The sequence below is a fragment of the Miscanthus floridulus genome, chromosome 10, assembly GCF_019320115.1.
Source record: "Miscanthus floridulus cultivar M001 chromosome 10, ASM1932011v1, whole genome shotgun sequence".
Lineage (NCBI taxonomy): Eukaryota > Viridiplantae > Streptophyta > Magnoliopsida > Poales > Poaceae > Miscanthus > Miscanthus floridulus.
The window spans coordinates 8,902,393-8,916,670 of NC_089589.1; the positions used below are offsets into that span (position 1 = coordinate 8,902,393).

A 14,278-nucleotide genomic window follows, 5' to 3' on the forward strand; every position below is an offset into this window, starting at 1 on the left:
TGTACTCTAGAAAATAACCACGAAAAAAATCAAAACATATTCGGAGCCAATTGAAAAGCGTCCAAATGAATGTAAAGCAACACGTACTTGGAGCAAGTAAAAACGGAAAAACTAGAAAAATGTGAAAGAAAGAACAGAAAATAAACGAACAAATAAATTATTCCCTTCTTTCTTCTTTATTAAATTTATATTCTTATATTTTTACATTTGGATTAAGATTCCTATTTCGGTTACTCAGAGTAAGATTCCTATTCCGGTTACTGGGAGTTGGAGAGATCTAATTATATTAAGATTCCTCGTTGTCCATATTATTAAATTTTTCTTATTTAGATTAAGATTCCTATTCACCCGAAATCGAGAGATCTAATTGAATTAGGATTCCTAGTTATATAAAGAGAAGGGCTATAGGCGTTTTTCTATATTCACAAAGTTAGTTAAGGGATGTCTGGACCAAAAAAAATGGGTGGAGAGAAATTTTGCCTCTTTATTATTACTAGCAAATATGTCCGTGCGTTGCAACGGGAGAAAAAATTCATCAAATGTTCGTGAAAACACGACGGTGGAAATTCTACGTATTTATTTATGTTTATTTATCTTTTCTACAAAATTTTAAGCTACAATTAATTATTTTATGACCATAACATGGACAATATAATATAAGTTAATGTTTACATTAATATGATAGTGTCCTTGTATGGATCATGCATTGGCCGATTAATTGCCATACATGCTGGTCACATGCCTGCATGCATATGCATGACTGGAATTCTAGTTTGATAAAAGCAACACACAATACTTTAATATTAATTATATATCCAAATACAAAAATATGTGACGACCTTTATCTTCTCCTTAACTCTGCATGCATGCATCCATCCCCTGCCCTGCAACCTCTCTCTCATCTGTATCTCCCCATCCGAACTCTCCTCTCTCCACTTTCCTAAAAGTTGGTGTGTGCGGTGGCGACGCCGGCAAGGCTGCGATGCGCAACGGCGCGCTCTTCGTTTGGTTCTACGTGATCCGAGCCGAGGCACCGTGATAAGGTCAGAAGGCGCTCTCCGTCGCTTGCCATGAGGGAGGCGAAGGAGGCCGCCAGCGACATGGTGGCCGTGCTGTCCGCGTACAGCGGGAGGCGGCTCAGAGATGGCTGGTTGCCGTGCTGTCCGCGTGTGTCGGAAGGCTGCTTAGGGACGCGGAGGACATCGAGCGCGGTATCAATAGCATCGAGCGCCTCGCTGTGGAGGACGGCGTCGCTCCGCATCTCCATCCGCTTCGTCATCGTCGATGCGTCGCTCCAATTACCATGGCCCGACACTATCGCTGGAAGGGCGGACGCGCACATGCAGGATGCCCAACTCCCGCTGCCTCTACGGCATCAACTCTGCCACGTAGCTCTTCGACGGCTGCCTCGGCAACCTGTAGCTGTCAACCGCCGCAGTCGATCTCTCAATTGTCTCTAGCTTCTCCTTCTCCTTCCTTCTCGGGGTGCCCAGATAGGAACGTACGTGGGCGCATCGACATATATGCGCAGCAAAGGTGGCACTCGACCTCCTCTCCACGTCGCAGGCATACCCGTCACCGGACCCTAATTCACTGCAATTCTCATCACTGCTCCGCCTGTCCTTCGCCACCGCTGACGCGGCCCTCCACGCGCTGTTGCTCGCTCTCGAGTCTGCTTCGTCCAAGGTCGCCGACATGCGTCACCAAGCTCCTTTACCACCGCCTCCTTCTCGATAACCTCATACGCTGGCACTGGCGACGATGCCTCTTCACTCGCCTCGAGGCTCCTATTTGGGATTGGATGGGGCTATAAAGTTGAGAATTTATCATATCATTTTTGTGAGTCGTTGTAACATTATTGTATTTGATTTCAATCCAATTTGGAGTTTGATTTTTATTTAAGTTGGAGATTTGTACGGTCAGGCAAGGAGTTTCCAACGCGGGGACGATACCGGCAACTAACATGGGATTGGAAGTCCACGCGCGTGACTCAGAGAGAGTATAGAAACCGAGTAGAGATTAGAGTTGGACGAAAATTTAGGGTGGCAAGAAATTTTGCCTCTTTATTATTAGGTATAGATTAGGTATTAGGTACTAGGTATAGATATAGATATCCCTCCTCTTATATAACATACACGTACTGTTATATCTCAGGGACCATCAGATCAATTCATCACGTATAGCATAGCTTTCTCTCCCTCTCTCGTCTCTCCAGCCCAGACCAGCCCCAACTCCCAAGAGCACTAGAGCAGGATTCCACGATGGTGGAACACGTAGACACCACAAAACTGGGATCGTCCATGCCATCTTCATGTTTGCCCTTGCTCGTCTTCCATCACCATGGCCCGGAGGACGGTAACGACGAGGAGATGCTAATGTTCAGCATATCCAAGCGAAGCCTGCACGAGAACGTGGAGCATGGCCTTCTAGCTGCAAGCAACAGCATGTGTTGGACCACTGCGCAGGGCTGGATACTAGTCCTTGCTCAGGATCAAGGCACGGTGTCTTCTTCGACTTGTCTATGGAACCCTTGCACCGGCGACAAGCTCCTATTACCGGATATCGGAGAGGAACATCAGTTCCCATACCACTCCCGGTGCCTGCTCTCCCACAAGGACCCAACTCATCCAGGATGTGTCGTCGTCGTCTTCAATGACGCCACGCCTGATCTCTGGTACTGCCACACCGCCGGAGATGGTGACAACACCAACAACAGTTGGAGACATTACCCGTACGACATTGGTAGGGATCCTTCTTGTATACCCGAGCCACCAAAGGGGAAAAAGGCACGTCTCCGCTGCCATCGCGCTCCTATGAAAAATATGATCCACTTCAAGGTTTCCGTCCAAGGAAAAATCTACTTCACCCAATCGTCTGAAAACAAGATGTGCGCCATAGATTTCTCATCCTGCACTTCCACGACAAATCACAACTACCGGCCTACGTTCCAAAGTTTCAATGTCCCTTCATTCGATCTCCCCAACGGATTGTCCTCAGGGGCGACGTGGTTGGTTGAGTCGCAGGATCAACTCTTTTTGGTCGTCATGGGATTCATCAGCTTCGATCCAAACAACATTGGCGCTATAGAGGTGCATAGGATGGATTTCTCCTCCTCTACACAAGCTTGTTGGAGCATTGTTCATGACATCGGAGACGTTGTCTTTCTCTTGGAGGATACAAACGCGGCTTCTTGCTCGGCGAGCGCCCTAGGACTGAAAGGAAATCAGATATTCTTCATAAAGAATTTCATGAAAGATGATGCTGATTTGTGCATTTTTGACTTGGAAACAAACGCCCAAGAGATTATCCGAGTCCACAATCATGAAGACTTGATTCTCTGGCGCAAACCTTTCTGGATTGTGCCACCTAGCTAGCTAGTTATTTACTTCTACAGCATATACATTATGCCACCTAGCTAGTTATGTATTTCTACACCATATAAAATATTTGTTGCGATTTATACTTTGACTTATGTGAAGAAACACCATATATATATATATGCATACAATTTATGTTATAGTTAGTATACAGACGAAACATATCACTGGTTTCATGTTATAGTTGTGTACATATGTTTTACTGTAAATCTCTACAACTAAAACATTCATAACTATTCCATCCACAGGTGCGACACCAAAGCAATTCCCCTAACAATCGGATCAATTCCACAATCTTGCCTTTCGTTCAATCCCTTCGTGTGTGCGCGCGCGTTCACGCATCAATTCTGAGGCCTGCTCCAAACTCCTCTCCGAGTCTGATACAACATCGACCTTCACCGGCACAGGCCCGAAAAGGCTCCGGAAAAATCATACAAACGGACACCTAAACATGCTCCAGAAAAATCTACTTACATCTATATTTGTGTCTGTTGCCCCGCTCCGTCCATCGCATGCCTCCTACGGTTGTACGTTGCACCCCCACATGCAATACGGTTTCCATATGCATACGTTGCATGCCCAATTTTTCCAATCAATCACATAGACATGGAAACGATCGGTCTCATGCACGTCGTCCGAGGGTACACACGGCGATGAGAGCACGGACGAGCTTGTTCAGCACCCGTGCTGCCTGGACTTGAATCAGTGTCTGTGCGAGCACACGGCGAGGCGAGCACGGACGGGCCCGATCAGCATCCGTGCCGCCTGGACATCAATCTGCGAGCGTGCACACATCCCCATCCACGACGAGCACGGTGAGCAGCGGCGGCGGCTTCGATCGAGCTCCGGCGGTCGCGCGGGACAGAGGAGGCTTCGGCAGCGGCGGCGCTAGGGACCTCGGCGGGCAGAGCCGAGTGCGGCTCCGGCTTCGTCGTCCCCGTCTCCTGCTCACCGGTGCCTTTTATAGGCCGGGTAAGGCGGTTCGCCGGCAAATATCTCTGGCGTCGGTCCCATCCTCTTGCTCGGCTGGACGACGGATATCACGGAGCGGATGAGATCGAACGCGGAAGACGACGACGGACATTGGCGGTTCGCGGCCGCACGCGGTTCACGCGGTGGCGAAGCGGCGCTCTTGCGTGTGCTGCTCGGCCAGTTGGCCTGGGCCGAGGCTATTGCTGGGCTTGGCCCATTTGTGGGGAGGGAGGCGTACACAGTAGGAGTTTCCATTTTCTATTTTTGTAAATAATAGATAGATCATGTAACAATGCATGTATGCCCATATGCATTATAGATAAATGATGTATTTTTCAGTTTCTAATCAAGAAAGAATGTAATACTAATATTCCTATACTCATGACATACTTCTAAATATTAATAAATTATATACTATGTTAATGACTATATTAATTCCTAGATGGTTGAGATGGGAACCAAATATTGGCAATATTTATGATGGATTATCTAAATATATTCTATATTCTTTTATGATAGAAATTAAAAGTAATGATTTCATATGTATAGAAATTAACCTAGTATTTTGGAAGGACACTTATAATTCCTAGATAATTAAGAACATGTAACAACATATTTATTATGGAGTGCTTCAAAAGGGAGGATTTAAATAATTCAAGAACGGAATTGAAAATTCAAGAAAATTCTTGGTGCCGCAAAATAAATTCCAGAAAAGCAATAATTCAAACACACATGCAAGCAATCATTCAAGCATTTCAAGCAATCAAACTCTCAAACAATCGCAAAGCAAGGAGAATGCATATGGTGAATTTTGATGCAGGGTTTTCGGAAAACATTTTTAAAACGGTTTTGCGGAAAATAAACTAATCAAGTTTTAATTTGTTATAAATTTTAAAAAGTTCAAATTTTTAGTGAATTTTATCATGATGAAAAAACAAGGGTGTTACAAAAACTACATCAACAATACAATTTAGTGATGAAAATATTTATTTATTACGAAAAAGTTAAGAGTTCAAAGACCTATAATATTGTATTTATTTATTTTTTGTTTTATGCTATGAAAAAATGGAAGAAAGAAAAATGCGCACGGAATTGAGTACAGAAATGAAAAAGTAATGTTTCCGTGGTCGGCAGAGCGGGCGTTTCCAAGGGTGGCCAAGCTGATGGTTAACGGAGGCCTAAATAAAGAACATTTTGGCAATAGTTTTTTTTACAAGGTTTTGGCAGTAGTTGAGCGGGTTCTTAACGGACACGGTGGAACATGCAGGTGGGAGAGCCTCACCGCTGATTAGGCAAGAGCGAAAAGTTCAATGGCAGAAATTTTGACTGTTTAATATTAGGCTAGCAAAGTGTCCAGGTGTTACAACGTAACCAATACGTATAGCGATCGGACTCCATATCATTGCCGGATGTGAGTTGTTGCAACTTGTATAAGCGTGGATTTTGAGTCCGAGTCACATAAAAAAATACAAAGGACGTGACCCAATACGTAATGGAATCGGACGTCTCTTCATTATCTAGGTAGTTAGAGGAGGGCCAGATGAAAAAAAATGAGTGGAGAGAGATTTTGTCTTTTTAATATTAGGTATAGATGACCCCGGACCCAATATGTTTTGCAATCGGACTCCGTATTGTGTTAGGCAAAATCTATTCTAACTCGTATAAACATTAGTTATGTATATATAAGTCCAGACGAAAGAAACTTTCTATTGTCCGATAGTTAGAGAGAGACGAACCAAAAAAATGGATGGACCAAAAAAAATAGTCGGAAATTTTGCTAGCAAACTTGCCCATGCATTGCAACGGGAGACGTTGTGCAGTTAGCTGACCGATTTGTGGTTTGAAGATTTATTCAATGATAATCACTTGTTTCAATACGTCTTGAGATTGAATTTTGTACCGTGATGCATCTTGGAATCAGACTTTATAACGTTGCTAGAAAAAAAATAAAAAACAAAAAAACATGGAAAATAGAATAGGAAAAACATATTGAAATTAGATTCTATAACGTTGCTGGAAAGAAAGATGAAAACAAAAGAAAACATGAAAAATAGAATAGAAAAAGAAAACTTGCCGTTGGAAGAAAATCGGAAAACCAAAACCAAATCTGAAATCACGGAAGTCGTTGAAAAAAACTAAACACAAAATAGAATCTGAAACAGGAAAAGAAAAACTTGCCTTTGGAAAAAAATAAAAAAATCTAAAATAAGAGATGTGGCGTTGGAGAAAACAGAAAAGGCTGTGCCATTGAAAAAAAACAGAAAATAAAAAAGAATGGGAAACCACCGTGGATTAGAAAATAGAGAAGTTATTGGAAACTCCTTTTCTGTTTGGATTAGGATTGCTATTGAAGTTGTTTAGGATCGGATAGATCTGTTTGATTAGAATTCCTAATCCAAACTATGTATTCTAGTGGGACAATAAGTTTATTTGTGAGCACCTTTTCCCGGGCAATAAATTTGCATGTACACATGTCTCCTTTCTCGTACTCTTGAGTCTTACATTCACACGAGAAAGAGTGTCAACTGATGGATGGTGCGGGTCAAAAATTTGGAGAGATTTTTTTGCCTGCTAATATTAGGTATAGACGGGTAGAAGGATTGGACTTGATCAAAATTCCGTTGCACAAAATTTTTTTAGCTCTTACCCAATACGTTTTGGAATCTGACTCAGTATCGCGCTAGACAAGAGCTATTCTAACTCGTATGAGCACGGGTTATATATACATGTTGGGACGGAAGAAACTCACCATTATTCGGTAGATAGATCAAGACGGACCCAAAAAAATGGATGGAAAAAAAAGGCTAAAATTTTGCCTCTTTATTATTAGAAAAAGAAGAAGTATAGATTATTATTAGGTATAGATAGATATAGATATATAGCACATAACACAAGCAAAACGCAAATCACATATATAGTATAGAAAACATCGTCAATCAAAGGGTACAAAGGCTGGACAGAGGAAGACCAGACGGGACGAATTTTATATATAAACTATATAGCTACTAGTAGATGCAAAATTTGCTTGCTTCAAGCACGCACAATGTATCTTGCACTTGCTGCAAAATATGACTATGACACCTCCTAGTTTGGTGGCACAATCCAGAACGGTTTGCGGAGGAGAAGCAAGCCGTCATGATATATTGTGAACACGGGTAATCTCTTGGCACTCCGATTCCAAGTCAAAAACGCAAAGATCAGCATCATCTTCCACGAAATTCTTCCTGAATTCCTTTTCAGTCCGTGAAGGCTCGCCGGGCGGCAAGACGTTGCCAACCCCGTGTCATCCAGGAGAAACACGGTATCTACAATGTCACGGACCCTGCGCCAACGAGGAGGAGGCTTGCTGGGTGTCGACGACGACGAGAAGTCCTATCTTGTACACGCGGATGGCGCCAATGTTGTGAGGATCGACGCCGACGCAGGAGACGTCGACAAGGAAGAGCTGGTCGTCACAGTCGAGCAGCCAGGTCGCCCCGAAGTTCATCCCTTTGGGGAAATCAACCTTGCGTGCATCGAAATAGTGGAACGCAGGGTGCTCTTTGCTGCTGCTTGTTGTGAAGTCGATGGCGCACATGTCTCTAGTTGAGTTGATGAAATAGAACCTCTCTTGGAACGCAGCAACCGTGGAAATCACCATCTTCGTTGGAGGGCGATATGCCTCCGGTAACGATGTCATATGAGTAATGCCTCCAGCTCCAACGAGTACTGGTCTTGTCGTCGTCGTCGTTGTCGATGATGACCTGGCAGTACCACAAGTCAGGCGTGGAAGGATGGAAGAGCACGACGACGCAGCCAGGACGTGTTGGGTCCTTGTGGGAGAGCAGGCACCTGCAGGTCTGTGGGAACCTGTGCTCCTCCTCTGTGATATCTGGTAAGGGAAGCTTGTCGCCGGTGAGAGGGTTCCATAGACAAGCCGAAGACACCGCCGTGTCGTCGTCGTCGGTGTCATCATGGCCCTGGGCGACGAGGAGCATCCAGCCTTGTGGCGTGGCCCAGCACATGCTGCTGCTTGCTGCACAGCTAGAAAAAGTCCACGCTTCATGTTCGTGTCCCGGCTTTGTTTGAATATGCTGAATATTAGCATCTCGTCTTCGTTGTCCTCCTCTTGGCCGTTGTTCGGGTGATGGTGGAAGACGAGCACGGGCAAAGACGAGGACATGGACGACGATCCAAATTCACTAGCGTCGTCTGCGTGTTCCACCATAGTTCTTCTTCCTGAACGACGGTACGCCAATTAGGTTGCAGCTAGGGCGACAATTGATCTGATTGGAATTGGAGGCTTATTGCCTGGTACCGGCCCTCAGCTATATATATACAGGAGGAATTATACGAAGGACGATAATTAAGATCGATCATAAGAGTTGTCTAAACTCTTCTACTTAATACAATGATACGCAAAGCTTTTGTGTATTCGAGAAAGAAAAAAAAAAGATCGATCATAAGAGTTTGATCAGCGGACGCGCATGATGACAGGATCAGAATCGGAACGGTGTGGTGCAGGACACCGTGTTGGTTTCCGCTTCCCAAAAGTTCCGATCAAGTCTTTACAACAAAAGTTTCAGCCTTTGGGCCTGTGCTTGAACTTTATGAGATCAAGCAAGTTCAATTTAACTACAATGTAGCTACCTCAATGACTGTAATCCACATGTGTGAGTATGGCACGAATAACAATATTTCATCACAGACTGATTTGTATTGTTCTTTTTGAATAAACCGCACAAGAACAATGAAATTAAACAAACACTGCTACTTATTAAGCAATCAAAGAACACTGCTGTTCAAACGAGAGGTATGTGTCTAGCTAGATAGGTGGAAGGATCCAAAAAGGTTTGCGGCATAGATTCAGGTGCTCATGATGGTGGACTCGAGTAATCTCTTGTTGCTCTGATTCTATGTCAAAGACGCACAAATCCGCATCGTCCGCGTTGAAATTCTTCATGAAGTAAATCTGATTCCCTTTAAGCCCTAGGGGGCTCGCTTGGCAGGAGGCACCCATGTTGCCGCCGCCCTCTAGGAGGAACACGGCGTCTCCGATGTCACGCACGCTGCACCATGCTTCCGTCGAGAAGTCCATCTTGTACACATGGATGGCGCCAATGTTATCCGCATCAAAGCCAACAAAGATGACGCACGCGAGGTAGAGCTCGTCGTCGTGCTCCACCAGCCACGAGCAACCTGAGTTCATCCCCTCCGGGAAATCGACCATGCAGGCATCGAAGTATTGGAACTCGGGTTGGTGATCAGTCGAGGAGGAGAAGTTGATGGCGCACATGTCTTCTGCTGAGCTGATGAAGAAGATCTCCCCTTGAACCGCGGCGACGCTGGAGATGAGGTCTTTAGTAGGAGGCTCACCGCCGGGCACCTCGTAGTCACCGATGTCGTACGTGTAGCAGCACCAGCCACCACCGTGGACGCCGCCGCCGACCTTGCAGCACCACATGTTGGGTTCCTTGTACTCGAAGAGCACGACGAGGCATTCCGGATGGGTTGCGTCTCTGTGTGTGAGCAAGCACTTGGAGCCCAGTGGGATGTCATGCTCCTCCTCGAGGTCCGGCAGAGCAATCTTTTCCTTGGTACGAGGGTTCCATAGCCACGCTGTGGTTGCTGAGGAGGGGGAGGGGGAAACTACCAGCATCCAGCCCTGCGGGGTGGTCCAGCACATGTTCTTGTTTGCTACGAGGTCAGGCTCCATGTTGGTGCGCAGGGTCATCTGAGATATGCTGAACATGAGCATCTGGTCGTCGTCGCCATTATTGACGTGGTTGCGATGCTGGAAGACGAGCAAAGGCAAACAGGACGACATCCTCTAGCGTCTTCTGCTTCTTGGGGCCGGGAAGAGCCGAGATCGATCGTGTCGTCGTAGATAGAAATTGACGGATGTTCTCCGCGTTGATCCTTGGATATTTTATAGGAAGGAAGTATACAAATAGAGGAAACCAGAGACGGACAGGACAGCCGGACGTGTTCGTGTCGTGTATATACACGATATCCCATCCATGTCGGTGGTGGCGTACGTGTTCGTGTTGAACTCCCTTTCCGCGGCAAAGGAAATTAACGTAATAACCTTGCGGCTCTTTACTATTGGAGATCAATACTAAACTGGGCTTTCCTTTGATTGGAAAAGGTCCTCTTGGCCCACTAACTTTCCAGATCATCTGATTTTCCTCCCTCGTCTATCACTCAACTTGTGCTAAAAAAAAAGGAAATCTATCACTCAACTTTAAAACTGTCGTTTGCACCATGAATAATGGTTTTAATAGCGATTTTTGATGACACGGCGCCACATCTATCAAGAGAGCACGTAAAACAGACTATGTTGATAATTTAGGAGATAAATAGGACTAGATATATTTTTCGAAAAATGTCCAAATATTTTTGAAATAAACTATATAATTAAAATTCTAGAATCCGGTGTAATATTAAATAATTTTCATACAAAATTTGCTTTAGTCCAAAAATATATATAATTAGTTTCATGTTTTTTTTCTAAAATCATTCTCTATCTTATGGTGCCTGTTTACACCAAAATTTGAAAAGAAGAACGCGGGAACTCGAAGCTTCCAAGATTGTGTCGATCAAGGAATCGATTGCATGATGATCGATATCAGCTGATTCAGATGCGACACTGGAATCGGCTCTCTTTGAATGACGTCAGCAGATAACGATAATGAGCTACGCTTGGCGTCAGGAAATACATATCGGACTCTACAAAAAGGAAAAGATTAGGGTCCAAGTTATCTTAAGTTAGGAATATTTTCTTTTATACCAAAGATTGTAATGAGTCGTACTTGAGTAGGATTCATGTTTAGGCTCCGGGTATAAATATTGGACCCCGGCTATTGTCAAGGACATCCAATCAATCAAATACAAGTTATATTTTTCGGCTCCGTGACAACCCTTAGGAGTAGGAGTAGAGTAGATTTCGGCGAGTTCTTCAACAAGCAGGGCTGCATCGGTCCAGCCGACCTCTGGCTTGTCTGTAAGTCCCGTCATGGCTTATACTTCTGTTTGTACGGCTGCATCAGTTAAGTTCGACCTCCACTGCGAACTCTAGTATAAGCTAGTTATCGACTCTTATCTAGTTCAAGTACGGCTGCATCGATCTGGTCGACCTCCACTGCTCGAATTAGATTAAGGTCAAGTTATTGGCTCTACCTAAGGGTGGCGTCCTTCGAGTAGATTCACTAAGTTACCGATCTTGCTGATGTTCTTATTGTTATTAGTTTGCAGCAACATCAATCTGCCCGATCGAGATCGATTTAGATCGGCCTCATATCATTTTAGTCCGTCGTTTGCTTTGTCACAACACGATGTTTCTTACTCTAAGCGACGGGTTTTGTTTCATCGACTGTTTTTACTTCGATCTTGATCGTGCATAGTACACGGTTAAGGCATGTATGATCTTGCAGAGGTTTGTTGGCTAGTTAAATCTGGTTTATAGTTCGCTATTATGGCTGTAACGATCCGGTCGATCCCCACTGATGGCACTGTAGATTGAAGGATGCGAGTTAGTAGATTTGTTCTTGATTAGGCGTGACCTTAACTGTTTGCTATGTCTACATCGGCTAAATAGTCGATCGCCTATGCGTTAACGCCTACAGTGTGTTTATATGATTCTGTTAAACGTGAATAGATCTGTTTACTTTAAAAGTTTGATTTGTTGTCTTTATCACGGCTACATCGATCTGGTCGAACCCCACTGTTAGAGATAGCAGGTTAGGTCTGATGAGTTCATAGGTTTGTCCACGTGAAATAGTCGATTGTTCACACGCTGTAGTACCTTTTCACCTAAATCGGCTATTTTAGCCGATTCACCAGAGCCTTCATATATAGCATGTCTTTCGGAAAGCCTGTCGAAGTATAGATGGTTTTACGGATTTATCGGTTTTAGTTTGTTATTATCATCATAGCTGCCATCGATCCGGTCGATCCTCACTGTTGACGGTAACAGATTAGATTCAGAGCGTTTGGAGGATTATTTCTACTAGACAGTCGATTTGTTCGCATGCTATATCCTTTCTCATTAGATTCATTGGCTCAATACTTTATACTGATAATATCCACCTAGCTGATGATCTCACTTACATCTACGTGTATTGTACCTATTTGCATAAAATCAATCGCTACCCACGAACTTTACAGTCTGTAACAGCCGATTTCTACACGTATCGGCTATTTAGTCGATTTTCTCGTCTTACTGCTCTCGAAGCAGCACACTTAGAACTGTCTGGACAAAGGCCGGCATGTTTCACCTTAAATTACTGATAAATTTTCTCTCCTTGTCAATTGTAGGTCAAATTGACTGACATGTTTCAGAAGGAATTCGTAGGATCGGTTACCCTTGCGTTGAAGCCAAGCGGATCTTCAGCCTTGCTCCATCAAGCAGATCCTTCCGGCTTGCTGTGTGTCGACATTTTCGTGCCAACCATGCCTAAACTTGAATTAATTAAATCTTATATGGACTACTTTTTGTTCTTATATAATCAGCATGTGTTGACAACCTAGTGACGTTCATGACAACACAAGTGTCATATAATCCTATCATACTTAATATTATTCGGTGTGAACATAAGTGTTACTCAATCAAGTGTGTATCATTTAATTCTATCTATATAAACATTATGTTTCTGTGTGCTACCATCTATATTTTCTTGCCTCTCTATTCCCCTTATTTCATTTTTATTGAAATTTAATTAAATCATTAGTTTATAAAACTTAATTAAATATACTAAATGCAGGTTGCATGCATGCAGGTGTGCGACAGCGTGTATGAAGCCACACAAGCTAACACAGGCACTTTAAAAATTTATCTAGGGGACTAGTGCCCACTATAATCCTAACAACGCTTCACATGTGCTTCTATATATTCTGGACAATCAACGTCGACTAATCTTCTATCTTCTATCTTTTATAACTAAATAGGAGATCCTCACTACAGTATTTCTCTCGCTTCTCGTGCTGCCACCTCATAAAAAATCCAGCGCATGTCTTCATACCTCCTTGCCTTCACTACGTGGCCACTATTGAAAGTGGAGGGATTTGAATTGTCATTCTGTTTCAAGCAGCTCTCTGAAGCATACGAATGATAGATCATGGTGCTGCTCGTGCTCCTCTGAAGCATTATATATCGATGACCCTGGTGGTCTGACGCTGAAAAAGCTCCACATCCGAGACTTGAATGTCCTGCAAAATACATGCTGGCTTTGCATGATGTAAATCATTTCATCAATCTTAGTTTCAAATTTTAATTGTAGCCAAGATGCTTGGGCTGCCCAATCTATACCATAATTAAAATTTTCTTTTGCTTGCCCAAGCCTATTGATTTCATATGATGCTTCCTATGTACGATGAGCACACGAGTGAACAATAGCAAAGCACAAGTGTAGAATGGGGAATCACAAAGATAGAGACACAAAGATTTATCCCTGTGGTACCGAAGCAAAACCAATTAAAATCCCAAAATCTTATTTAATCTTAAAAAATCATTCAAGATTTTTTTATCATGTCATGGCTCATATGAGATGAGCTCCTCTATCAACACTAGATGAGCATTGCAACAACTTCAAGTCACCTCTCCACCATGGCTTCAAGCGTTGCTCACACTAATGTACCTGTAGACTAATCACCTGTGTATCTCAACATAAACATATATTAGTCCACTTAAGTTGTCACTCAATTACTGTAGGGTCGAGATGGTGGACTAGAGAGGGGGTGAATAGTCCTTTCTAAAAATTAATTGTGCCAGCTAATCGAAATAAATGCAGAATTAAAACTATTGGTCTAGCCAAGACTACACCCCTCTATCTAAGTTCTCAAGCACCTTATAAAGATCCTAATTAGGCAACAAAGGTGCTGGGCTAGCTAGAGCTCACCTAATCAATTCTAAAGCAAGGTCACACAAACCTATGCACTAGTACTTCAAACAA

At 43.5% G+C, this 14,278-nt stretch overlaps 1 pseudogene; it reads right to left on the reverse strand.

Annotated features, from left to right (window-relative positions):
- Positions 1 to 7,433: 7,433 nt before the first annotated feature.
- Positions 7,434 to 8,556, reverse strand: LOC136487803 (uncharacterized; annotated as a pseudogene).
- Positions 8,557 to 14,278: the final 5,722 nt, after the last annotated feature.